The sequence below is a fragment of the Dipteris shenzhenensis genome, chromosome 30, assembly GCF_047967505.1.
Source record: "Dipteris shenzhenensis isolate YYH24624 ecotype China chromosome 30, Dip_SZ_1.0, whole genome shotgun sequence".
Lineage (NCBI taxonomy): Eukaryota > Viridiplantae > Streptophyta > Polypodiopsida > Gleicheniales > Dipteridaceae > Dipteris > Dipteris shenzhenensis.
In genome coordinates, this window is record NC_141625.1 from 8,573,188 (window position 1) to 8,601,070 (window position 27,883).

General features: G+C 44.5%; 1 pseudogene; it reads right to left on the reverse strand.

Moving 5' to 3' along the window:
- Positions 1–20,661: 20,661 nt before the first annotated feature.
- Positions 20,662–21,737, reverse strand: LOC147881677 (25S ribosomal RNA; annotated as a pseudogene).
- Between the last annotated feature and the right edge of the window lie 6,146 nt (positions 21,738–27,883).

Sequence of the window (27,883 nt, forward strand, 5' to 3'; positions counted from 1 at the left end):
CCCCACCAAGCTCTTGGAAGACCGAGATAGTTACAACAGGCGGGTACCGAAGTTAAGTTACAAACTACATAGGTTCTGAAGGTAGCAACACAAGAATCCGTGTCGACCCAAGATGCAAAACCACAAGAACCTACCGACAAATTGACCGCAGTAGTAAATAAGCCCCAGAGTCCTAAACATGCTCTATTACCACAAATCGTACAACTCAACACAAAAATTGCCCAAGGCAGTGAAGGAGCAACACAAGAACTGACCCCTACAATATGGGGTGTTACACAAGAACCACCTGAAGGCAAACCCTCAAGGGTAGTTGGAGATTGTACCATCTCCAATGGTGCCGCCCGACTCACGAGAGCAAGTGTTTGTGCTAAAGGCAGTCACACAAGAACCCGCTTCTCTCGCGGCAAGAGTGCTCGTGAAACAATCTAGTCCTAACTATGGAAGACTTGGGACCCCCAAAATCTTCATTATTGTCGAGGATGGCTTGCATGTTGATGTAGTAGCACTTCAGCCAGCTCCCATTTATTGTTGTTGTGAACTGGACTCCATCCAGTGTTTCTAGTAGCACAGCTTCGATGGGATTCATTTTTTTGACTCCATAGGGCCCTTGACCTAGAAATTTGAGCTTGCCCTTATGGACTTTGGTATTGTATGGTAGAACCAGGTCACCTTCCTTGATGTCTTTGTCTTTGAGGTTCTATCAAACCATTCCTTCCTTCTTCATTTTTCTATTGTCATGGCATGGTAAGCAACTAATCTGGTCTCTGTATGCTTCTCTAATTGGTAGAGTCTTTCTTTCAGTGATGCATGATCTCCCATACGTTCTTGTACTGCTATGCGTAGACTAGGTATTACAAATTCCAGTGGGACCATAGCTTCAAGGCCGTACACCAATTGAAAAGGTGTATTTCCTATACTAACCTTGAGTGTGGTTCTATATTCCCATAAGGCTGCATTTAGTTTCTCTACCCAATCAGAACGCTTGGTTCTACTACCTTGATGAGGACAATACATAGAAATTTGTTGGTGGATTCGGCTTGTCCATTTCCTTGGTGGTAGTAAGGTGTGCATACATCATAGCTTTTGACATATTCATAGGCATCTGACCAAAGTGTTGGCCACTAGTATCTTGCGAGAAGGACTTTTCTTGCTGTTGCTTCCCCTTGGAAATGTCCACTTGCTATGCCTTCATGTGCTTCACTGAGGATTGGCATGATCTCATGTGGCATCACACATCTCCTTAAAACCTTGTCCTTGCCCATCTTGTATAGTTGTCCTGCAATGAGTTGATAGAGTGCAGCTTTTAGAATTAGTTTCCTAGCATCCACTGCTTTCATTTCAGGAGGTGGCCTTCCTGCCATTAAATACCCAATGATATCTACACACCAATTAGGCATAGCATCTATTTGAAATAATGCAGCATCTGGTAGGCCATCTTCTATTCCTTCCGGCTCTTCTCCTATCCTCAATCGTGACATGTGATCGGTAATGAAATGTTGAGCTCCTTTTCTCACCACGATTTTGAAATTGAATTCTTGTAGCAGTAGAAGCCATCGAGTGATCCAGCCTGTGGTACATGGACAATTCACAAGATATAATAGGGCTTGATGATCTTGTTGGGATATCTCAAGGTGTATGCCTCAGGCACACCTTATGTTTCTATGTGTGAGTGCTAGAGGCACAGTTAGGTGCCCACAAGCACAGTTAGGTGGTGGAGAGCCACATAGGATGATTGAGAGAATCTAGGAGCAGATTGAGGAGATGATTGTGGAGCTCTGAAGTCATCAGTGATGTCAGTGAGCATGTATGAGGTGCCTACTTAAGGACCTCACTCTTCTTCATTCTACAAGCAAGTAAAGCAAGTATTCTGAGTTTGTGTCCACTCTACTCTTTCCTTTCAGTGTTCCAACATGGTATCAGAGCCATTTGATCCCCCTTGAGCCCATTTCTGCCACATCATCATCTTCTTCTTCTCCATTTTCCTCTTTCTTCCCAAAATCTTTGAGAGCTTGGTTCTCCACCTACAAACGACCATTGCCCAAACCCTCTGAGCTGGAAACTCCTCTAGTATGGGCAAACTTCCACCTGCAAGAAATTGAAGAAAAAACGTCTGTGGTGGCTACCATTCTCCAAACAGCGAATTTTTTCTGTTGCTCAATACTCCTTGCCTGCTCCGCCATTGCCTGAGCCCTCTTAGGAGTAGATGGGCGACCTCAAGACGAAGATTTTGAGCCATTTTTCAGGTCATTTGGTTTAGTAACGAGGGAGAAATCGTCAAAACTCAGTTTCAGCCTGTAGCAACTCTCTTGGGCAAAAGTGCGCACCATTGCTTCCAACCTCTGTGCTGAACCCTCTCTGGTATATGAACGTTCTTTTGCTTCAGAAAGCCCTCTTTTCCTTGCTTTGAAGAGTGAGCTACAAGCCCTCCAAGTTCAGCCCTTTGGTTTTGACAGTTTTGGACAAGTTTTTGAAGATGATGCTACATAAAATGCTACTCTAGCATTTCTGGTTTTTTGAATCTTTCAATAACTTTAGTACAAGTGTGGAGTCAGTTTTGTTTTGAATTACTAGACCTGGTTTTGATTGGAAAGTATTTTATTTTAGCCACTTCTATGAAGCATGTAAAAAGAAGCATCATTGTTTGAATATTGGTCACTAGTCTTTGCTACATCAAGTGCTCATATTTTGGAACTCTTTCAGTTATTTTTGCCTTGTAAGAGAGATAGACACTGCCCAATATCTGGGTTAGACCCTCTCATGGCTACCCTATTGAATCTAGAGAAGTTCAATGGAAAGGGCTTCCACACATGGCAGATGAAGGTGAAATTTGCATTGATGAGGGAGAACTTATGGGGACTTGTCAAACCTACTCCTACCGCTACTTCTACGGCCTCCAATGCTGGAGAATCCTCAACTTCGACACGACTGGCAAGGGATCCAGCTAGAGAAGAAAAAGCATATGGTATCATTGCTCTTGCTTTAGGAGATGATTATATACACCATATCTCTGACTTGGAGTCTCCTTCGGAAGCTTGGCAGAAGCTTGACATGATTTTTGGTGCTAGCTCTCACATCTCTAAACTATCACTTAAAATCTCTTTCTTTGAATTGAAGATGACTAGTGGTACTACTTTAGCAGCTCATGTCAACTATATGCGGAGTCTTATGACTCAATTAGCTTCTATCAACTCTCCTATTTCTCCAGATGATGCTATGGCAGTATTACTTAAGAGCATGCCTGAAGATTATGATCACATAGTTACCACTTTGAAAAATCTTCCTAATCCTAATCTTGAAGGTATTATCTCTGCTCTCCAAGAAGAAGAAAGGCATATGGAGCTCAGGAAAGGCAATGACACTGCTTATGCTGTAAAAGTCCAGAAGGGCAAGTATACTCCTTGCAATCACTATGGAAAGACAAATCACCTTTCAAAGGACTGCTTCAAAATTAATCCATGCAAGCACTGTGGCAAGAACAATCATAATGAGAAGTTTTGCAGAAACAAAGCAAAGACAGGAAATGCACTTACAGTTCATGAGCCTCCACAAGATGAGGCATCCTTTGAAGATTATGCATTTTAAAACATCTCTATGTATGCTCCAGATCTCTCTTTTTATGTCAAGGTACTCAGCCTGGATAGTCCTCCAAAATGAATGAAATAAACTATTGTGTTTTGTGTATTTTAAACACCTCTGGTCACCTTATGATGTAGGCCATGTGTATGTTTTGCTCCATGGTACCTCCTGCAAACATTGTGTGCATGTACATGCAGGGGAGATAACCATTGGAAGGTCTTTTTGTATCCCTTTTGTTTACCTTACACTCAAGGGAACCCTTGCTAGCATGAGAACCTAGCCATAGATTAATCCTTGACCACCATGAGATGGCATGAGAAACTATGAGACTAGATGTATCCTTGACATAGCCTGAGGCATTCCCTTGAGGGGGGGTTTGTTGGGATATCTCAAGGTGTATGCCTCAGGCACACCTTGGTTTCTATGTGTGAGTGCTAGAGGCATAGTTAGGTGCCCACAAGCACAGTTAGGTGGTGGAGAGCCACATAGGATGATTGAGAGAATCTAGGAGCAGATTGAGGAGATGATTGTGGAGCTCTGAAGTCATCAGTGATGTCAGTGAGCATGTATGAGGTGCCTACTTAAGGACCTCACTCTTCTTCATTCTACAAGCAAGTAAAGCAAGTATTCTGAGTTTGTGTCCACTCTACTCTTTCCTTTCATTGTTCCAACAGATTTGTGTAGTAGATAAAGTCAGTAGCCAATAGATAGTGTTGAAATTTCTTCATGCTGTAGATCATTGCCAAGGCTTCTCTTTTTGTTGTGGTGTAATTCCCCTCCGCTTTAGCTATTTGCTTGCAAAGTATACTAGGTAGTCTTTGTTGTGTTTGCCAGGTTGACATAACACACTCCCTACTGCATAATTGGAACCATCAGTATGTACATGAAAGTCTATGTCCCAATTTGGTGCCATTAGAACAGGGGCTGTGATCAATCTCCACTTGAAAGTTTCGAATGCTTGTTCGCATTCGTCTGTCTAAATGAAGTTGACTAGGAGCTTGTATAGGGGCCTTGCAATCATGGCATACCTCAGTATGAATCTTCTATAGTATCCAGCATGTCCCATCAAGACTTGAATTCCCTTGGTGTTTAGCAGTGGGGGAAGTTCCATGATGATCTTTATTTTGTCCATGTCAGTTGTGCAATCCCATGTCGAGAGACTATGTGTCCCAAGACTACTCCGTGTGTGACCAAGAATTGGCATTTTAGAGGATTCAAAGAGATTCCATACTCCCTACATTTTTTAAGCACTTCTTCAAGGCATTTCAAGTGATCCTTTTTTCCTGAGTGTACACACAAGTCGTCGAGGAAGACTTGTAGGAACTTGTTGAGAAATTCCTTGAAGGCAGTGTACATTACCCTTTGAAAAGTAGATGGGGCATTGCATAAGCCAAATGGCATGACTCTGTATACAAAAATGCCCTATTCTATGGCAAATGCTATCTTTGCCTAATCTTGAGGTGCAATTTGTACTTGGTTGTACCCGCTGAACCCATCCAAGAAGCTATACACTTCAAATCCTACTACCCTTTCTAAAACTGTTTCAGTCAATGGTAGGGGATAATGATCTCTGATTGTTGTGCTGTATTGATGTTCTTGATAGTCACATTTATTCTGAGCTTCTTGTTTTCTTCGGAACAATCACAATTGGTGACACCCAACCGGTATGCTCAATTGCATAAATGAAACCAGCCTCCAGTAGTTTTTCTAGTTCTTCATAGACATGGGTGCCATACTTGGGATTTGTCCTGTAAGGTCCACATACCTTTGGTTTGGATCCTTCCCTTATTGGTATGGTATGTAATGTACTGCAACTTCTGGGGAAATCCCTTTCATTTCTTTGTAGGACCAAGCCATGCAATCTCTATATTCCATTAGCAATGCTTTCAATTCATTTTCTTCTTCTAGAGTGAGCTGTTCACCAATGTACATAGGCTTTTCTTCTTCATCGTCCAAGGCAAGATTCAGTTTCCTTGTCTTGACTGGTCCTTCATGAAATGGGGTATCCTCAATATTCTCTATTTCTTTGAGCTCTGATTCCCTAACTAGCCTAGGCATTGCTATTGTTGCTTCTCCTCTAGTGTAGTTTTTGAAGTAATTAGGAACTTCCCTTAGGCCTTCATGGCACTTCAAGGTGCTTGCTTGGCTACTACCTCCACTAAAATATGTTTGGTCCAATTAACCTGTGTTCCCTTGTTCTTCTTTTTTGTTACTATTCACCTTTTCACTCCTCATTCTCACATTGGGTTTGAACTTTCTAAGCTTTTTGCTTTGTGAGACCAATGATGGATTTTCAATAGGAGTTGCACTCCCAAGGAGTGGTTCTTCGGCCATACAAAGAACTTCAAGCCCTTCAGGATCCCATTTAAAATTTGGGGACTTAGGTGCTTTTGTGGGCTTAGTCAACTCTTGTCTGCATTCATTCGAATTCATTGAAATGCTCTATCTTGGCCTTGTGGCACTGTACACCCTCATTTTTTCTAGACCGGTTGCTTTTGGATTGTGATGGAGGGTCGAGATCTTGGAGAATTCAATGGCCATGAGTGCCTATAGGATTGCCAAGTCATTTGTCAAATACGTGGCCTTCCAAGGATGCATTATCAACTTATGTTTCCAGATCCCACTCTATGTCGGCACTATAGCCTTCTATTATGGACTCTTCAGGGTCACTATCCCATTCGACGTCTGTCATGAAGATTGGCATTTCCACTACTTCTGATTCATCGTCCTAGATTGGTGCTTCTAGTTGTATCATTTGGGCATCCACATTTGGCAACATTAGATGTGTTGTTTTACAATTATCTATTGTAGCCAACATCTGTATCCAGTTGTTGATGTCACTTTGTGTATCCCCTTCTATGGGCTTGTGTGCATTGATAGGTTTAGGGGATGCATAACTCGTGGCTGTAGTGGAAGAAGTGTCTTCAACATTTCTAGGAATAGTGGGTTTGATTTCCCCTGTTCCTAGATTTATCTTGACAGCGGTTTCTCTATTTTGGATAATGATTCTATCGGTGCATTATGGAGTACTGACGCTTCCCGAAGCCATGGTCTTCCCAACAATATTTGGTATGTTGTGGCGCCCTTGGGAAGATCCAAGATAGTAAACTGGAGTCTGAATCTCACTCCAGCAATGTTTGTTGACACATTGTCAAGGATACCCAATGGCTTCATTTTCGTGTGGTCAGCTAGGCGGATGTTAAATGTGGCCTTCTGCATTGGAGGTAGGCCCCATTCTTCATATAGCTCTCTTGCCAGAATGTTTACTTCGGCTCCGCCGTCCACTATTGCCGGGTATTGACCAAAGGCTTTATGCTCCAACGGGATGGTTACATTTTTTATGTCATCCTGAGCACCGAATTTTACCGAAATTATATTTTCCTCTTCTTCAAGTGGGGGGAAGTATTGTGAAGATTCGATCCATCCCTTGAAACTTTCCCACATTGTAGGGCAATTTCTTAGTAAGGTCCCAATTGGCATCATGACTGGGTAGCTTATCAAGCTTGCTAGTGTGGTGCCATCCAATTGGGGATGTTTTGCATGCTGCTCTATTACCTCTTAGAAGTTGTTGGGATCAATCACTGTGTTAATGATAGGTGCTGATGGTGTTCTGACCTCTGCTATTGCCATCCTGTCTGCCTCAAATTTTTCTTGTTCTTGTTGAACCCATTGCTTCAAGGCTTGGTAGCACATCTTTTCAGTTTTAGCATTGGGGTATGCTTCCTTGGCTCCTTGGGTGGCACTTTCTGTGGATGTGCTAGGCATGGTCTCACTATGTTGTGGGATTGGCATGGCTTGTTTTGCCAGAGGGCTCTTTGCTTTTTGAGCGGAAAGGAGTTTTTGCTGTGCCGCTTCTTTCTGTTGTCTTGTTATGATCAAGACTGGCTGTGATGCCACACTATGATTTTCCACACTTATCATCCCTAGGGGTACTTCAAGTTTTACTTCCGTGGTTGGCTGAGGCTTTGTCCTTAGTGGGCAATCCATGCAAGCATGCCCAACTCCGTATTCCCTACACACAGGTTGGAATGAAATGGGGTTACCCTTGTGTGGGCATTTTGCTATGCGGTGGTTTTCTCCACAACCAAAACACTTGATGGGTGTTTGATATGTGGTGGGCCTTACTTGATTAGCATACACCAAAATTAGTCCTTCAGCACCATCCATGTTATACATAGGGTATTCTGTTTTATACTCATAGTGAGGTTCTAGCTCTTCAGTTTGGAGTTGTTACACCGAAACTACTGGAGCAAGATTGGGAGCCTGTGGATATTGCGGAGGATTGGGATTCCTCATTAGTTGAGGCACTTATGTTCTCATCGGGAGTGGATTGAGACGTGGCACTTGTGCATTAGGTGCCAATCCTGGTTGTCTATACACTGGAATTTGCGATGGCTGTTGGTATTGTTGGGGCCAAGGTTGTGCTACCCTCACATTGTAGAAACAAGTATTTACATCATGCCCTGCAACATTGCAAATGGAGCACCATAAGCATGGGGGCTGAGCCACTTCTGGTGGGTTTAGTCTATTCCTTAAGATTGGGCATTCATTGGCTGAATGGTTGGCCATACAATGTGGGCACCAAACATTTTCTCTCAGTGGGTATTTTGGTGGCTGAGAGACACACAGCTTTTGCTCGATGGCCTACATCATTTCTTCTTTTACTCTTAGGGCCATGGATTCCACTTTGTCTTCGATGGTGCGATCTTTGTGGGAAGTGCTTCCCTTTTTTGAAGATTTTTTGTCGCGATGACATGATTTATAGCCATCATTATCGCTGTCAGAATCGGTCATGCCATCCTCAATGTCAATTGTAGCTTCATGAGCATCGCTGAAATGTGCATAGCTGCTGACTTTTTTCATATCCTTGCAAATGGATTTTTTCAATGAACCATGCTATGAGGTACTTGTTGTCCATACGGGGATCACATTTTGCTATTAATCTTTTCAGTCTTCCCAGGTATGTTCTGACCTTTTCTTTCTTGCGCATATCTATATTGCCGAGTATCTTGTAGCCTTTCTATTTGGAATCTTCTTCTGAACTGGTTAGATAGCAGTGGTCTCTCCTCTATGAGAAGGTCGAGGTCCCATTCCGAAGCCTCATTGGTTAGAGCCATTGGGAACCAGGCGGCTTTGGTTTCATTTTGACTGGTCGTCTCCAGCACCATATGCTGTATCCAAGAGTTGAAGGAACCTGGCGGGGTCCCCCTTGTCCATTGTACTTTGGCATTTCCAATTTACCAAAGTGTCATCTGCCATTGTTGTTGTTGTTGTGGTTGCCTCATTCTTTAAGGTGTTTTGAAGGACTTTGATCGTCGCTACTTATTGCTTCTTCAATTGTGATTTCCTCCATACTACTTGTTGATGGTGAGGGGTTGAATTCTTGAAGAGCGTCGAGAGCCGAAGAAAGCTTGCAAAAGTATGTAGGGGGTAGTCTTTGTGTAGATCTGAGGTGCATAAACAAGTCCTATTTGTGACTTTCAGGTAGATGCATATGACTGCTACGAAGTTCGATTATGATTTCACCTTCGTGGACCCAAAAATGGTAAAAATAAGCAAGTGGCGGGTCGAAATCGATGCCTATATGAGGCAACTACCGGAGCCCAAAATTGATGGTTAAACACTTTAAAAGCTTCATTTACAATAGATCTTTACACGGTGAAATCTAGGTTCAATCCGGGTGCAATTTGGTTTTTAACGGCCATGATACGGGCTCCCGAAAAAGGAGCCAAAATTGTTAGGGGGGTTAGAGATGCATTAGTGTCATAGGAACCATCGTGTTAAAAACGTGCCTAGGATTGTTCCACGTGAGTGGAAAAATGTGTTGGTGTAGACGGATTGTCAATCAGAGGTCTCGGCGAAATCTTATGAGCGAATTAGTGCAAAAAAGGCACCCACACGGGGTTGCAAATTAACGTGTTTTATGGATGCCTAAATGGTGTAGGATTGGCTGGAAAAAGTTCTCGTAGCTTAATGGTTCTGTGTGTGAAGTTGTGGTTTTGGGTCCAATTCGGGTCCCAAACGGGCAAGATATGGAGGGTTAAATTGGGGTGAAATGTGGTCTTTTTTGGCTTGGGAAGGGGGGGGTGTCCCTTGGTCTCAAGTGCGGTGTGAATGGTCTTTAGACTTTAAGTCTATGTGTGAAGGTGCCTTAGGTGGACCAACCCCAATTGAGTTGGGGGAACTGCTAGTTAGTGCAACTGAGTCAGTTTGATGGGTAAAAACTACATTTAATTCTCTAACTACAATTAGTTACCCTAACTAATTTGAGTCTAGACTAACCAAATAGGGATTCAATTAACTTAAGGTTAGTTGACTCAAGTTTAGCCTGACCTACCCTATCTAGTTAGTCTAACCTAACCTAGCATACTTAACCAAATTTAGGTTAGTTTTCCCTAACCCTAGGTTAAACTACGGTTAAGATTTCTTTTTAATTTTAATTTTTTTTAAAATTTTGGAGATTGAGAGGGGGGGGCCCGACAATGGTGACGGTGGAGGGGGGGTTTGGGAGATGCAGGAGGCGAGGGGTGCGACAGTGGAGGTTGGGGGGGCGCAAAGGGAGAGGAATGGAGGGCCTTAAGGCCCTTGGCCTAGGAGGTAGGCAGGCGAGCGTTGCAGAGGGGGGAGGCAGCTGGGGCGGATTATGTTGTGGGCGGAGCGAGGCTAGCACGTCGCTGTTGGCGGACGAGCGCTATGTGTGTTGCCACCAGGTCGGCCTTGCCTTGCCTTAAGGCTTAAGGCAAGGGCGTAATAAGCCCTTAATATTATAAGGACATGAGCGGTTGGCGAGGAGAGAGAGAGAGAGAGAGAGAGAGGAGAGAGAGAGAGAGAGAGAGAGAGAGTGAAGGGGGGGAAGAAAGAGAGAGAAAGAATAGAGAGAAGAGGGGGGGAAAGAGGAGAGAGAGAGAGAGAGAGAGAGAGAGAGAGAGAGAGAGAGTGAAGGGGGGGAAGAAAGAGAGAGAAAGAATAGAGAGAAGAGGGGGGGAAAGAGGAGAGAGAGAGAGAGAGAGAGGGGGCAGAAAAAAAGAGGAGAGAGAAGAGGGGGAAGAGAGAGAAAAAGCGGGTGGAGGGAAGAGAGAGAGTGAAGGGGGGAAGAAAGAAAGAGAAAGATTAGAGAGAAGAGGGGGGAAAGAGGAGAGAGAGAGAGAGAGAGAGAGAGAGAGAGAGAGAGGGGGGGGGGGGAGAGAGAGAGAGAGAGAGAGAGAGAGAGAGAGGAAAAGAGGAGAGAGAAAGAGAGAGAAGAGAGGGGGGGGAGAAAAAAAAAAGGGGGTGGAGAAAAGAGAGAGGGGGTGGGGGGAGGAGAAGGGGGGAGTGTTGGGGGAGGAGAAAAGGGGGGTGGAGAGGGTGGGCAGAGGAAGGGGCTGTGGAGATGGGGGTTGGAGGTGGAGGGGGAAAAGGGTGGAGATGGGGTGGGTGGGGGTGAAGGGGGGGGAGATAGGGGGGTGGAGGGGGGGAAAGGGGGTGGAGGGGGTAGGTGGAGAAGGGGGTCGGAGTGGAGGGGGGTGGAGGTGGAGAAGGGGGGGAAAGGTGGGGGTGGAGGTGGAGAAGGGGGGTGGATGTGGAAAAGGGGAGAGGGGTGTAGAGAGAGGTAGAGAGATAATGGAGATGGGGGATGGAGGTGAGGGAAGGAAATGGGGGGTGGAGGAGAAAAAGGGGAGATGGGGTGTAGAGAGAGGTAGAGAGATGGTGGAGTGGAGGGTGATGGAGATGGGGGGTGGAGGAGGTGGGGAGATAGAGAGAGGTAGAGAGATGGTGGAGTGGAGGGAGTGGGGGATAGAGAGAGGTAGAGAGATGGTGGAGTGGAGGGTGATAGAGATGGGGGGTGGAGGAGATGGGGGGTGGTGGAGGAGATGGGAGGTGGAGGGGGATGGGGAAAAGGGGAGATGGGGTGTAGAGAGTAGTAGAGAGATGGTGGAGGGGAAAAGGAGGGTTACCTTAAGTGGGGGATGGACGGAAAAGTGGGAGGTGGTGGGGAGGAAGATGATGGGAGGTGGAGGTGGAGGTGGAGATGGAGATGGGAGGGGGGTGACAGAAAAAGTAGTGGTGGAGGGGGGGATTGATGGAAAAAGTGGTGGTGGTGGTGGAAATGGTGGATGAAAGTTGGAGGACGAAAAATAGAGATAGACGGAAATTATGAAGGCTTACGGAATGTGGAGAAGGAAGTGGCTAGCAAAAGTGTGCGAAAAGAATGAGGGGGGTTGGTGTTGCTTTTATAGGATGTGGGGGATTAAGGGTTAATTTTGGGTGTTTAGTGTATTAATGTGATTTTGTAAGTCAACATTATTCTTTTGCATCATTTGGAAGCATTTTTTCACTCCTTTCCCTTGAGGGATGTATCTTGAATGGTTTTTAGTAGGGGGTTCTTTTTTTCACACATGCAAGCACGTGCTCCACTTTCACTTCAGGCGAAACCTCCCTGGTAGCGATGCCAAATGTTGTCTCTGTTTTACCTAAATGCAGGTTCCAAGGGTGTTGGTCACCTATAGTCGTAGGTGTTCACAAGTATAGCATAGGTCCTTGGGTCGTATTCCGGTGAGAGGTATAGGCTAAAGCATGGAAAGCAGATCTCATGCGCGCATGAATCAGAAAGAGGGCTTGATTATAACGATTGATGGAGGCTCTCACCTCCACAGGAGTTCAAGGGTTTAGAAGGGGATTTCAAGGTTCGAAGGGGGACAGGGTTGAGAGAACTAACTAGGAGTTCTAGGGTTCAGAGGGGGTTGCAGGGTTTAGGAGGAGTCCAAGGTTGAGGAGTGGAGAGCTAGTCTCCTTCGTGGATTCGAGGGGTAAGGGTTGAGGAGGAGGGACAAGGAAGGAGGAGGAAGAGGGAGGAGAGTGGAGGAGGAGGGAGGGAGAGGGAGGAGGAGGAGGAGCAGGAGGGAGGAGGAGGAGGGAGAAGGAGGAGGAGGGAGGAGGAGGAGGAGGAGGAGGAGGAGGAGGAGGAGGAGGGAGGAGGGAGGAGGAGGGGAGGAGGAGGAGGGAGTACAAGGGTAGAGAGTGCAAGGGTAAGGGCATGCTAGAACATGATAGTGTAAGAGAGCATGGACGCAATGGAGATCAGTCGCATGGACACAATAGTGAGCTTGAACATTGAACCCAAAGACTGGGAGCTTCATTCCATTGAGAGATATTTATACATGTTGGTCTCTACACAATCTGTAGGTACCTCTGTGGTGGGACCTCTTTTGTAGGAGACCTTTTGGACAAGAGTCCCTCCACTTTTGGGGTGGAGGGACCTTTTGGGTCTCTGCACAAAGTGGAGAGACTTTTTGGGTCCCTACACAAAGTGGAGGGACCTCCGAAAGTGTAGGCTTTTAGTATTTCTCTCTCTATATTTAGTCTTTCTCTCTCTAGATCCTAATTTTGCAAGTATGATTGGATCTTTTCTAGAGAGGATTTTGGCTATCCTCATCCTTTGAGATTTATCATACTATCTTTCAGGCTCAAGATATTACAAGCGGAGCTTTGCCGCTACTCTACACACACAATGCTCTCATAGTTGTTGTCCTAGACTATAATTATGGCCCTTGTTGCCACAAGATTAACATCAATGAAGCTCATCATCCAAACACAGACATAGTCAAACATAGTTAAACTAGACAGCAATTATGGATCTGGGATCTACCAACATGAAGGCAATTGCCTATATATGTAACCACTCATGAATAAAGTTTTGTTCATTGTGCTTCATTGCTCCATCTATGAACCAACATGTGGTATCAGAGCTTGTTGAGAATCCTAGTGCCTAGAAAGAGAATCCATGAGATTCTTTGAAGATTCCCTCTTCTTCCCCAAATGGAGATTTCTTCCACGTTCCTCCCATGAATTGCCTTAAACCTATTCTCCACCTACAAGCGGCCATTGCACCCGCCCTTTTAGCTATAGATTCCCCTAGTTAGGGCACTTTTCCACTTGAGAGGAATTGAAGAAATATTGCTTCTACAACCCATGCTGAGACTCGCTCCATCCTGTGCCATTTCTATTAATTCAGCTTGCTGGAGCCTCCATTCCCAAAATGGTCTGAGGTGCACTTAGGCGACTCTATGGGCTAGCTACTACTGGTGAAATCTGAGGGCAAATGGTCAAGGGAATGAGGAGAAACTAAAGAAAACCTAGTCGGGTTTCGAAGAAGACATGGCTTTTGGAGTTGGAGAACATGCTGCTGCCCCTGGCACGGTGTGAAGCTTCATTTGGTCTGAGACTTGCATTGAGTCTTCTACTTCCAAGTACCTTTGATTGTGCAACAAATTCCCTCTGCTTGATGCTATGTGGAGTGAGGTAGCAATACTCCAAGGTTCCTCAGTTTTTTGCAAGCATTTCTAGACTATTTTTGAAGTTTGATGCTACACTAAATGCTAAGGTGATGCTTGAGGAGTTAAAATACAAATCAGAGATTCAGAGATTATTTTCTCAGATTAGAGAATGTTATTTGAAGCTCAGCTGATTGTGATTTCTTGACAACATGCCAAGTTCTCAATCTTCTTCAAATGCCAAGAAGACTACAAGGACAAAATACAAGGTAAAGAACACCCCAGTTAAGAGGTTGTGGGAGAAGCCAACTGGTTTTGCATATGCCAAACAACTAGGATTTTTTGAATTCTTATCTAGCAATTTGCATCTATATGGTGAAGGTGATTTCTTTGTTCAGAAAGATTGACCTTTTGTAAAGGGATTAGACACTACCACCATTAAATTGGTAAGGCCTTCCCAAATGGCCTCCAAACTCAAAATAGATAAGTTTGAGGGAGAGGGGTTTCACACTTGGCAGACCAAATTGAAATTTATTCTCATGAAAAAGGGAATATGGAAGGTGGCTAATGGAAAAGAAACTAATCCTACAACTAGGGAAGGAGAAGCTTCATGGCTTCCTAAAGATGAAAAAGCACTAGCCATAATTGCTCTTGGTTTGAGTGATTCTTTTATCCACCACATTGATGGATGTGAGACTCCTTATGCTGCATGGACTCATCTTGAGCATGTTTTTGGAGCACAGGGGAGATGCTCTGAGTTTAGCTTGCTTATCAAGTTCTTTGATTTTAAATTGGATAGAGGAGAATCCATCTCTTCACATCTAAATTCAGTGAAGAGCATATTGACACAGTTATCTGGCATCAAGTTTAATCTTGATGAAGATATTGTAATTGCCATCTTACTTAGAAGTCTAACTCAAGAATATGGCACTATTGTCACCACACTCACGAATATACTAGAGATAAGTCTAGTGGAAATTGAAGCATCCCTCTTGGAAGAGGAAAGGACGATTACAAAGCAATGACTACAAAGAAGGGGCATATTTGGCCAAAAGCAACTTCAAGGGAAAGAGCAAAATGAAGTGCAACTTTTGTGGGAAACTTGGACACTTTGAAAAAGAATGTTATGCAAAGAAGAGATGTTCAGCCAACCTTGTTGAAGAAGCAGAGATAGAAGAAGAAGAAGAACCAGAGGATGTTAAATCTCTCACTGTTTACAACACCCAAGTCAACAATTCTGACAAGTGTGAGGACCCATATGTTTTCTAAGTTGTGTGTGTGAGGTCAATAATGGTTCTCTGCCATGGATAGTCCATCCTTAAATGATTGTTAGTCTTTTGAGATTTTTTCCTTGTTGGACTCATGGGGATTCCCATGCATAGTCATTGTCTATCTCCCACTTGCAAACCAAGAGTCCTAAGAGTGAGTCACAGGTTGGGGCCATGTGTGTTGCCACATGATGGTGGGCAAGCCATGGAGCATCCCATGTACTATTGCTAAGGGATGATGTCATCAATTTGTGGGGGAGAATGAAGGGCAAATTGATCGATGTGTGTGTGTGTGCCTATGGGCTTGGAGTCCTATGCAAGGAGTGTGAGTGTAGGTGTGCTAGAAGGTTCTAGTAACTTGGTAGTTAGGTATGTCAAGTTGGTGTGATGTGTGGATTTGGAGTGATCATAGGAGGTGACTGATTGAGATAATCATGGAGATAATTATGGATCTGGGATCTACCAACATGGAGGCAGTTGCCTATATATGTAACCACTCATGAATAAAGCTTTGTTCATTGTGCTTCATTGCTCCATCTATGAACCAACACAAGCTTCGTCTCGAACTTGAAGAATTGATTCTCGCGATCCATGGGGAAGAATGAGGGCTACCGAGTGATAAGGGAATCAATGAAAGAGGAGTTTGAGGACATAACTGACAAAATTTTGGTAGAGTCTAGGGGAAACTACTATGGTGATGACCTGGCGGGATAGGGCTCCTTTATATAGATTTGGCTATCCCCATGATTAGCAGGATGGCGTAAGGCAACAGTCAATGGGATCCATGGATGGCAGTGATCAGCGAGATCTGTGGATGGCAACATCAGTGAGATATGGTTATGGCAGTGATCGACGTGATCTATGGATGGCAACGGTCGACGGGATCTATGGATGGTGACAATCGGCAAGATATTGTTATGGCAACAATGATCGGCATGATCTATGGATGGGGACCATCGGTGGCATATGGTTATGGTAGCAACTGGTGTGAGGTGACGATCAACGGGATCTATGGATGGCGATGATCGACAAGATACGGTTATGGCAACAATCAACATGATCTATGAATGGCGATGGTTGGCAGGATATGGTTATGGCAACGATCGGCATGATCTGTGGATGGTGACACTCGATGGGATCTGTGGATGGCGACGATTGGCAGGATACAGTTATGGCAGCAACTAGTGTGATCTGTGGATGGCAACGATCGATGGGATTTGTGGATGGCGATGGTTGGTGGGATACAGTTATGGCAGTGATCGACATGATCTATGGATGGCGACGATTGGCAGGATCTATGGATGGCGACGATCAATGGGATATGGTTATGGCAGCGACCGGCGAGATAATGTCTTAGGAGAGTAAGGAAAGGGAAGAAGGGAAAAAAGGGGGAAGGTGGGAGAGAGAAAGGAAAGGATGGGGTGTACAGGTGAGCAGTGAGGTGGACTGTGACGTCAGCATGCAAAATTTTGAAAAGAATACCAAAGGGACATATTTACCCTAATCACCTAGTGCTGACCGTGGATGCACATGGGTGTATGTGCAGGGCAGTGACTTGTGGGCTATGGGTGCATTGGGTGATATGCCTACCATACTAACTCACCTAGACCTGGACTCGACGATCATGTGGAATGTGATGTTGATGATAGACACCGTGCTACCGCATAGCATGTTAAAAGCCATGTAGAGCATGTGTCCAGCTTGTTTCTTACCTTGGATGCCAGAGGTACACTGGCATTGTGATGAGTTCTTGCGGGATGGTCCTTAGTAAGGATAAAAAAGCACTCCACACAAAAAAACACACAACAAAAAAAAGCACCATTCACACCATTAGATCTCTTCAACATCAATGTCTAAGATTGTGACAAGTGGCTTGATGAGAGCTCACAAAGAGGAAACTTCCCTCTAGGCTGCCTATCGTAAAAAAATTGTAACTTCACTTCTAAGACGAGTTTCATTACTAAGGCTACCTTCCAGGCAGGCCAAATATACTCACATGTACAAAGTTGAGATAATATTTCAAGCAATGAATCAATCACTCCAAATTTCACATATGCCCAACACACATAAATTTTAAATACATCCTAAGACTTTCTTGGGTCATAATAGGACCCCCCATTGTGAGAAAACAATTAATTAGTTATGGTGTGGGGGGGAGAGGGGGGGAAGGGAGGGAGAGGGGGGGGGGTTGCATGATCTCAAGGTTTCATGTGCATCCATGTGTCATGATCTGGGAGAGTTCAGGGAACGTTCTGGAGATTTGCATGGTTTTGTTAAATGCTACTATTTGTGATTTCGCAGGTGATCATTGTGATGATGTTTTGGTTTTGCCATTTCCCAGGTGATTTCAAGGCTAGTGTTCGTGTTGCAGTCACGGGTGATTTGGAGTGTCATTTTCATGATGGAGTGGTAGCTGATAAAGTTGGCGCTGGGGCAAGGGGGATTGGTTGTGGGTAGAATGAAAGGGAAGTCTTTGGTGAGGCGATGAGCAGATGAAGTCAGGGAGAACAGGGTGGATGGGGAGCTATAAGAATGCCATCACAAGTTCCTTTTTAATGCAAAAGGAGCCGACAATGTGACAGATTAATTTCCAATGTTATTTGCATGACTACGAGGAAGTGTGGAAGACCGAAGGTGAAAAGTGGAGATGGTGAGAAAGTGTTTGAGTTAAGCATCACCATTGGTGTAGGAGGGGATGACGTTGATGTCCATTTGATTGATCGTGTGGAAAAGTTTCTTGAGGAGGCTTGTGTGTCTGGCTTTTGTGCAATGGAGAGAGGGAGGTACTCTTGCATCTTCATTTCCAGATGGTAATAAGATTTTTTGCTAAAAGTATTCATGCAGTCAATAAACTACTAGTGAAATACCTAGGTTAGGATGTCAAACGGCTTAAGGGTGGATTGATAATATATGGGGCTTTGAGGCAGCATAATCTACATACCTTTCATGGGATGATGGGTTATTGCCTAAAAGACTATGTAGAGTCTCACTTCAAGAGTATGTGTAAGAATGTCAGTCGTGAAGATCTCGATTTTGATTTGGAGCTGTATGTGCGATACAGAGTAGATGAAATCATGAAGATGGTCTATTTGAGTAGCAAAAATCTATTTGATCATTGTTTCATTTACTTGAAGTTTAAATTGGGTTGCAGATTGGGCATGCCACTGAGCAAATGTTTGTTGAAGATGCTGAAGTCGGGTCAGTATTATCCGTCAACAGCGTGGGTGGTTCCTTACTAAGAGAAAGGCATGGATGTGAGGAGAGCCCAATCTCTATGGAAAGCAATGATCTCGCTAAGGTTGTATACTAAATGCCTTAAAGTAAAATTTCAAGCACAGTACGCATGACATTGGCTGAGAAACTGGCACACTAAATTTGCCACACGATCAACTTACATATTATATCAACAACTGAACTTGACAATTGGGTGAGGAAATCCAAATGAAAATAGTCCATGTCATTTACTCAAAGTTTACATGAATCTACATTTCACATATTTTCACAACAATTAGCTTCACGAAAGTTAATTTAAGTTTTCTTCATTATTGCAGTGAACAAAGGATCCTCTAAATTCCAATGAGGCATTTGCTCCTAGCATTGCTTTTATAGGATGTCATATGAGCACCCAAACATTGTCCATCATAGATTGGAATTTTCAAGAAGTTGGCATAGCCTCTTCATATAATTTGAAATCTGTTGTTGATTTGGGATGTAAAGAAAAAGTTTAGGATAGAAATTTTAAGACAACCCTCTCGATTCTAAAACAACATACATTGGTGTCTAGAGACCATCACCATATGAGCTTAGTAGATGCCTAAAATTGAGGTTGCTGCTCGTAGACATGGTGCAAGAAATGTACTCAAAGTGTCTGTGAAATCACTATCTGAATCAACTGCAAAACAGTGACTATATCAAGTGAAAGATGAACTATCGGTGAAGATAGAACTACAGTATATAATCCAATATGTTACAAGGCTTGTGAAAAATGTGTTAAGGCATTAATACCCTGTGGGGTTGCATAGATTCCAAGGGGTGCAAGTGGCCACAACCCTTCAGTTAGTGGTTGCAATCGCATACGTTGTATATCCATGGGACCAAGTGTCTCTTGATCATTATGCATATTCATGGATTTGGATATACTTCGTCTTCAGTCCTTTTTGCATTCTCTGTGTCGTGTATGTGTGAGTGTGCACGTTTATCTTCCTCCCATACCGTCTGCAACTTAGGGCGTTACACATTGGCACCACAATTAACTCAAAGGTTTCATACATGTGGTGTGTGTGTCGAGTCCTATGGTGCACCATTCATGTCAGCATTGCCTAGAGGGACGGCATGTGATGCCATGACCACCATGACTGTAGGGTTCAGTGGTGGCTGAATTATAAGCTCTTATCATTCAAAAACAACAACAACAACTCAGTACTATGCTTGAGAACCTCTTTGCAGTGAACACACGGCCCTTTCCACGGGGTGGGCATGCAATGGAAGGGGGGGCGGGGGGGTGTAAGGGGAAAGGGAGGGGGGGCATGCATGCAAGTGGCAAGGGGAGGGGGGACACATGCATGTAAGGGGCAAGAAAGGGGGGGCAGCACATGCGTGCAAGGGGCGAGAAGGGGGGCACAAGAGGGAATGAGAGGTGACGCATGCAAGTAAGGTGCATGTGCACAAAGGGGCTAGATTTATACATGATGAAGAGGAAGGGTATGCAAGCATGCAAGAGGGAATGGGAGGTGGCACAAGCAAGCAAGCGAGGGTGCACATGCCCAGGAGATAGACACAAGTAGATGAGCCATGGGGGGTCATGGAGAGGAGGAGGGAACAAATCAGTGCGGTGATAGGCTGCATCTCAGTGGATTGTAGTAGCAAATTTATGTCATGTGCATTCATCTTCCCAATCATTTGGAATTGCCATTCAAAGTCCACGAGGCAACTCCTTCAAAGTCCACAAGGCAACTCCTTCGACCACCTCAAGGGAGGCTCTCAACACATTCTCTCAGGGACGCACAAGCATCCCTACTATCAGTCAAGTAACAATCGGGGTTTAGTCATAATCCTACACATGGTAGACTCGCGCAATGACCAATTAAGTGAATCAACGACTCCTCTCATACTAAGTTGGATTACTATTGCAACATTGCTCATCAGTAGGGTGGTGAAACTAACCTATCTCATGATGGTCTAAACCCAGCTCACATTCCCTATTGGTGGGTGAACAATCCAACACTTGGAGATCACATAGGAAGAGCCGACATTGAAGGATAAAAAAGGAACGTTGCTATGAACGTTTGGCTGCCACAAGCTAGTTATTTTTGTTGGTAACCTTTTTGACACCTCTAGCTTCAAATTTTGAAACACTAAAGGATCAATAAGCCATGCTTTCACAGTTTGTATTTGTACTACAAATCAAAATCAAATGAGCTTTTTCGTCACTACTGGTGCAGCTCGAGTAGACCCACGACAACCTCCGAGGTCAGTTTGCAGACCCCTAGACCCAAATCTCAGAGCTAATCCTTTTCCCAAAGTTATGGATCCATTTTGCTGACTTTCCTTACCTACATTATTCTATCAACCAGAGGTTGTTCACCTTGGAGATCTGATGCGGTTATGAGTATGACTAGGCACGATCAGCCATCGCTCCTCTAGTTCTTCATGGGCAGTCAAGACATCACGAGACATGCGGTTCTTTACCAACCAATGGACCCTATCTCTAGGTGATCTAATTTTAGAGTGGGCGGGATGTTAAAAAGAAAAGAGAAATCTTCTTGGGGCCCCCACCGACATCTCCGGATGCGATCATGTTGCCATCCATTGCCACGTCCCGGTTTGGGAATATTGACCCGATTCCCTTTCGATGTGTGGCACGCAGTACGCCCTTGACACAAAACTACCACATCTCTTAGGATTAACTAGCCCATGTCCAATTACTATTAACATGGAACCTTTCTCCACTTTGTTCTTCAAAGTTCTCATATGAATAATTGCTACTGCCACCAAAATCTGCACTGGGGACCGTTTCACTTGAGCTCACACCCAGAGCTGTGCCATGACCCCCATGCCCTCCTACTCATCGAGGCCTCACACTCACCTTGATGGACTGATATAGGTCGTGTGCTTCAGTGCCAGCCATTTTTGGCATTAGTTGATTTAGTAGGTGAGTTGTTACACACTTCTTAGTGGATTTCGACTTCCATGATGACCGTCCTGCTGTCTTAATCAATCAACACCCTTTGTGGGATCTAGGTTAGCATGCAGTTTGGCACCGTAACCCAACTTTTGGTTCATCCCACATCACCACTTCTACTTACAAAAAATGGCCCACTTGGAGCTCCCATTCTGCATCGAGGTTCAACAAAGAAATCGTAGGGCCACTTACCTATTTAAAGTTTGAGAATACGTCAAGGGTGTTACACCCCCGATGCCTCTAATCATTTGCTTTATCTGATAAAACTATGCAATGAGCTCTAGCTAACCTGAGGAAAACTTCAAAGGGAACTAGCTACTAGATGGTTCGATTAGTCTTTCACCCCTATACTCAAGTTTGATGAATGATTTGCATGTTAGTATCGCTACGAGCCTCCATGAGAGTTTCCTTTGGCTTTGCCAAGCATAGAGTGTGGTGCAAAGTGCATACAATCATTTTGGGCTATGCCAAGGCAGGGAACCTGTGTAAGTAGACATCCACTTAATCCATAGACCACAGCTTGATCCATCCCCAAATAAGAAAGTACATTCATTTTATCATAGGAACCAAATAAGAAAGTACATTCATTCTGATGATTGCATCAAGATCGACACTCTCTAATTTTGATACCCCACCATGGCCAACAAAATGGTAGTTGTACTGTCTCCAAAACCCGGAGAACCCGCCTGCACCGGAGAACCCGCCTGCACTACCACATGCATCTAGAGGAGGGTGTCTTGGAACGATGCTCTGGCATGTCTCCAAAACCACTGCACATTGCTACCGTGCAATCTGGATGTCCCACTCTCATCAGATCTCATCCTAGCATGACCAGCAAGTCATACAGCTGCTCCATGTTGATGGCCACTATTTTGAGAACTGTTGCTATGAAATCTCCCAATGCATCTGACGTTCGTCTGCTGTGCAACTCCGCAAAGATGCTATGAAGGCTCTCTTCATGTAGCATGTGGATCTGATGCACGGACCGCTCCACATTCCAGACCTACTCTTTAAGTGTGCGGAGTCAGGCTTCGTTCTGTTGGAACTGCGCCAACTGTTGCTGGAGTTCTACATTCTGTGTCCTCAAGTTTTTGTTTTCTCTTTGCAACTCTTCCAATTGTGCTCCATCAACCTAATGAGATTTCCATTGTCACAACAGCTGAATCAAATCACGTCTAGATGCCTCCAACTGGGCAGGTGGTGATGCTAGTTGTGAGGTCTGTGGAGCCATCATCAATGGCGACTGCTTGCACAGTTGATGAACATTGCTCGTTGTAATGGAAGTGAGCATACCAACTGCATCGACATTGTAGTCATTCCTTCCACTGGCATAGGGACCACACTAGTTTGTGGCACTAAAATGCTCAAGATCCACTCTTGCCCATTGATGGAGGGATGAGCCAAACCTTGTTGTAGTGCCTGCCAATAATCCGATGCTGGAAATTCCCACAGGAGTACTCACCAGACTTGTTACTGGAAGGGGATTGGTAACTTGGCTCAATGTTGTTGTTCCTACTAGGCTGGTTGTCACTGTCGTATTAGGTTGGGTATCTACATCGATCATTGGAGGTGGTGTCATAAACTGCTACAAATGTCTGCTGACGCATTGTGACTTCTCCAAAAGTTGAGATCGATGGAGGCACAGGTGCTGACGACACTACTTAAGACACCAATTGGGAGGAGACTGGTGGAGGTAAAGGGGGCACTAGAGCAGCTGAGGTCGGCGTCGCCTGTGTGCAAGCTTGCGATGATGAACTACCACCCTCTTAATGGTGCTTCCTCTTCCTTAGGATAGATTCTTGGCTCATCAGGCACTAGCGCCCTAATGATAGTGTTGAGGTACAAGGGAACTTCGGTGTCACCAATGATTGGGAAGAGAAGGTTGAGCACTTGGCCCAACTTTGTCGTAGTCATCTCGCTGGGCCCCTTGTTGCTGCTCTTGCCACCCTTGTTGCCTCTTATGAAAGCTGCTCCTTGAAAACCACTGCCCATGCTACTAGCTGTGTCTTTTCCAACAACAATATCCCATGGGTATGAATCAAAATTGTGTATGCCTTGGCCTGAAGGAAGAGAGACTCTAGTACCCATCTGTAGCCTTTCCTTAGATGCATGTCGTCATTGTTGCTCAGTCGATACTCTCCTCGTACCACTGGCCCAAACTCCTCCTCTAAAGTTGTTGCATCAAGCATTAGGAAATCTCGTGTTTCTCCATCCATAGGCAAGCATAGTTGATCATAAATCAACTCCATGGTCTGGGCCCATCCAGCATGTCCACGTGATCACCTTGCTCTAGCTACCTGCACAAATGCACCGTTTGAGGGTGCTGACAATTTGAGCCCAATCGATGCTCAAAAAACCTAGCCTCAGTAGACTCAACCAACGACGACGACCGATCATCTCTTCTTGTGACCTCGGAGGGGTGTCACAATGTTGGTTTGCACCAGTGCCATACCCATGAGTCTAGGAGAAGAAGGAGAGATAGGAAGGAGGTGTTGGAGGTGAGGGGAATGCTAGAGATGTGGAGGTGTGAAAGGTAGGAATAGAGAATTGAGAGTGTGAGGAAGAAAATAGGAAAGCAAAAGTGTGAGGAACTGGTCATGACCAAGGAGTATAGCTAAACTGAGTTGATGCTCGAGCGTAGTGGTGGGTAAATGCATGGCGGCTATTGTTGAACTCAAGCTCCCATCAGCAGGTATGTGCTCATCACCGCAAGGAGTGCACAACCCCACCATTGGATACTATGCACCTACCCCAATCCATGGAATGAGTACTTTGCACATGATTGGGAATGGGCATTTAATACGGCCTTCATGGTGATATCTCTGCAACCAAAATCAGTTCAGCGCAATGGTAACACCCGCCCATGCAGATCTTCCAAATAGAATGAAGTCGATCTACAATACTCTCATTAATTTTGATTTAAATAAAAAATGATATACAAATTAATGAAATTAAAATTATGAAATGGTAGATTTGCCTCTCCACTTTATGCTAGATTAACTAATTAACTAATCAACTAATAACTAATAACTAATTAATTAATTAATTTACTAACCCCTCCCCTATAACCCTCCATTTATTAATTAACTAATTAATTTACTAATGCCCTTCCCTTAACTAATTAATTCACTAATCCCCATTCCCTATAACCCCTCCTCTTAACTAATCCCATTTCTTATAACCCCCCTTCCCCTTAACTAACCCTTTACTTATAATCCCCTACCCCTCCCTTATAACCCCTCTTAACTAACCCTTTACTTATAATCCCCTACCCTCCCTTATAACGCCCTTATTCCCTAGCAGCATAAACCCCTTACCCTTAACTAACCCTTTACTTATAATCCCCTACCCCTCCCTTATAACCCTCTCCCCCTTATTCCTTGGCGGCTACGGCCGTCAGGGAATAAGGGGGGGGGTTCACTACCCCTCCCCCTTATTCCCTGGTGGCCGTGGGAGGGGTAGTGACCCCTCCCATCCCGCCACCTCTCTTTCGATGCCCATCCCCTCTCCTTTTTTCCATCGCCCAGGACGCACCGACCACTGCATCTTGAGCTTCCTCGACATGTGGCCCATGTGATTGTTGAAGAGAAAGTCTAGTTGCCCCTTCTTTAAAAATTTCTTCATCAATGCGAGTTCTACTCATCTCTCCCTTCGAGCTTGAACTACCTAGGTCAAGTAATAGCTCTCCATTCTGTCTTCCTATAAACTGCTCTAGAACATTGAGTCAGAATTCCATGGACTCCTACGGAGGCAACCTGTCCTCAACCGCAATGCAGAGGCTTGGCACAACATATTGCATCGGTGTAATGGCCTCCACCCCAAATGCCAATTTGAATGGTGTCAGGCTGATGGCAACTTTGAATGACATACGGTATTGCTAGACTGCAAAAAGGAGCTTCTCATCCCACTCTGTGTGATGACTATTCACCAATAACGTGATAATTTGCTTGAACTGCTTGTTGGAAGACTCCACCTTGCCATTCGCTTACAAAGTAGTAAGACGATGATTTTTTGTGAATGACCATGTATAAATTCATCATTTCCTTCACCACTTGTGCCAAAAAATGCTTCCCTCTGTCGCTAACCAACTCAATCGGGTAGTCGAACTGATAGAACACATCCTCGTATAAACACTTGGCTATGTAGCTTGTGATGTTGTCTTGTAGACCCAAGCTTCCACCCACTTGGTGCAATAATATGTGGTTGCCATCACATAGCAATTTTGGGTTTGTGCAGTCGCAGGCTTGAAGGGACCCATGAAGTCCAATCCCCACTTTTGGAAAGGGCCCAAAGGAAGTACTGGTTGCATCATCATGCGGTCTTTGAAGGCTATCCCAGCCGTTGACATAGATCGCACCGTAGCGTCAATCGACACACATTATTTTGTAGTGTTGACCACCACAACTCTGCTTGCATCACCTTCTTGGCCATAATTTCTCCTGCAAAGTGACCACCTGCCACTCCGTAATGTGCCTCTATCAGCACCGCTTCTTGCTCATGTGGCAGCATAGAATGGAGCAAAACATTCGTCAAATATCTGCGGTAGAGCTGACCAACCACCACTTCGAATCCATGGCTTCTGAGTGCTAGCCACTTTTGTTGATCCCTATTGAGATAATTCGGCATCTATTGGGACATCATGAAGTGCATCATCTCATCATACCATGACCATGGAATACCCTAGGTTACCAACCCCTCAGATGGCTCTGCAACAGCTACCATGACTACATTGAGCTCCATGTCCAGGAACTCATCTTCAATGCTAGTTGCAGGTTTCCCTATTTCAAGGTGAGATAGGTAATCTACCACCACATGCTAGGATCTTAGTTGATGTACCACCTCAAAATCATACTCTTGTATAGCAGTAGCATCCATTGTGCTAGTCGGCTTGTCAAGTTCTGCTACTTGACCAAGTACAACAACACCGAATGGTTGACATGAAATACAAGGCAGAGCCCCAACAGATAGTGCTGAAAATTCTTCATAGAAAAAGCCATCCCCAAGCCGTCACGTTCTGTCACTACTGAGTAATTCTACTCTATTGGTGATAGTCTATGACTTGCATAGTAGACTGGCCACCTCATTCTGTTGCATTAATACACTACCAATTGCTTGATCTGATGGGTCCACAAACACATGGAAAATCTTCTCCCAATCTAGAGGAACCAATATAGGTTCTCAGGAAAGTTGCACCTTCAACTATTGATATGCCTTCTCACAATTTGCGGACCATACGAAAGTTTTGGGCTCCATATGCACCCCTGGGGGATTCACAGGGGGAAACTTATGATATCACATGAGTGTACAATAGGGGGTTTTTTTGAAATGAGGCATAAGCTTATACATTAGGGGTGGGGGCCCTTTTTTTTCCCCAATATTGAATTTAAGCTAGGGGGACCATGTCATATCTAAGAAGGGGGGACATAATATAGGTTACCTTGGGTAACTAGTCCAAACAAGTTTGACTTTGTGTATGGTTTTAAATAGTCATAAGGAAAGTAACCTAAATTTTCTTATTGTGTAATCTAAATGCTTGAGAGAGAATGTAGATTTAAGGAAAGGGGGGGACATAATGGAATTTTGGTGGTATCTTATAAGCTTAAATAGGGGTGTCTTGTCATCCTACGTGGATCTTAAATAGGGGGTTTTCTTGAAGTTCATGCACGCAGGTGACGTTCCCCTTTAATGAAGAGTGAATCCCCCGGGTATGCACCAAAGCATTTAGGGCTATGGTCATGTGAGACAATAATCAAAGGTGGTGACCATGCCATCGTATGTCCCAGGAATCATAGGCATTATTTTGGGTTAGCTGGTGCTGGTGCCTGCATGATTGCTTCCACCTTATAAGGGTCCACCGCTATTCCTTAAGTGTTGATCACATGCCCCAACAGGCGGTCACCTCGGACTGCAAATGCACACTTCATTGGATTCAAGATGAATGACACTTCTTTGCAGCGTTGAAAGCAGAGCCACAAGTGATCCAAGTGATTGGCTTTGGTTCCAAACATGCCGAGGTCATCTAGAAAGATTCTCATGAAATCTATTAAACATTCCTCAAATATCTCCTGCATAGCGCACTTTAAGGTTGATGGTGCATTCTCATGAAGTCTGTTAAATATTTCTCAAATATCTCCTGCATAGTGCACTAGAAGGTTGATGGTGCATTTTGCAATCCGAACCACATGACCATGGACACATATACCCCCTAGACCATAATGAAAATGGCTAGTCCTCTGGTGCCATCAAAATCTGATTGTACCACTGTGCCGGTAATCAACACAAATTCGCAGCTTCTTATTTTTCTTGGGCACAATCACAATCAGAGAAATCCCCTCCAGATCCTTGATCGATGTAGTGAATCCCACTTGGAGTAGCCATTCTAGTCTAGTCTTGACCTGCTTAGCCACATGCAAATTCATGTGATAATAGTGCATTTTGGTGGGCACGGCGTCCTTCTTCAGGTTAACCCAGTGCTAGTAGTAAAACTTTGGGTCCAGCCCCTGCATATCAAAATAATCTCAGACGAGGTCTGAATGAAAACCTCTGGAAGGACTTCCACACCGTCTTTATTCATTTGGGACAGAACCCATTTTGGCTATGTGTCTGCC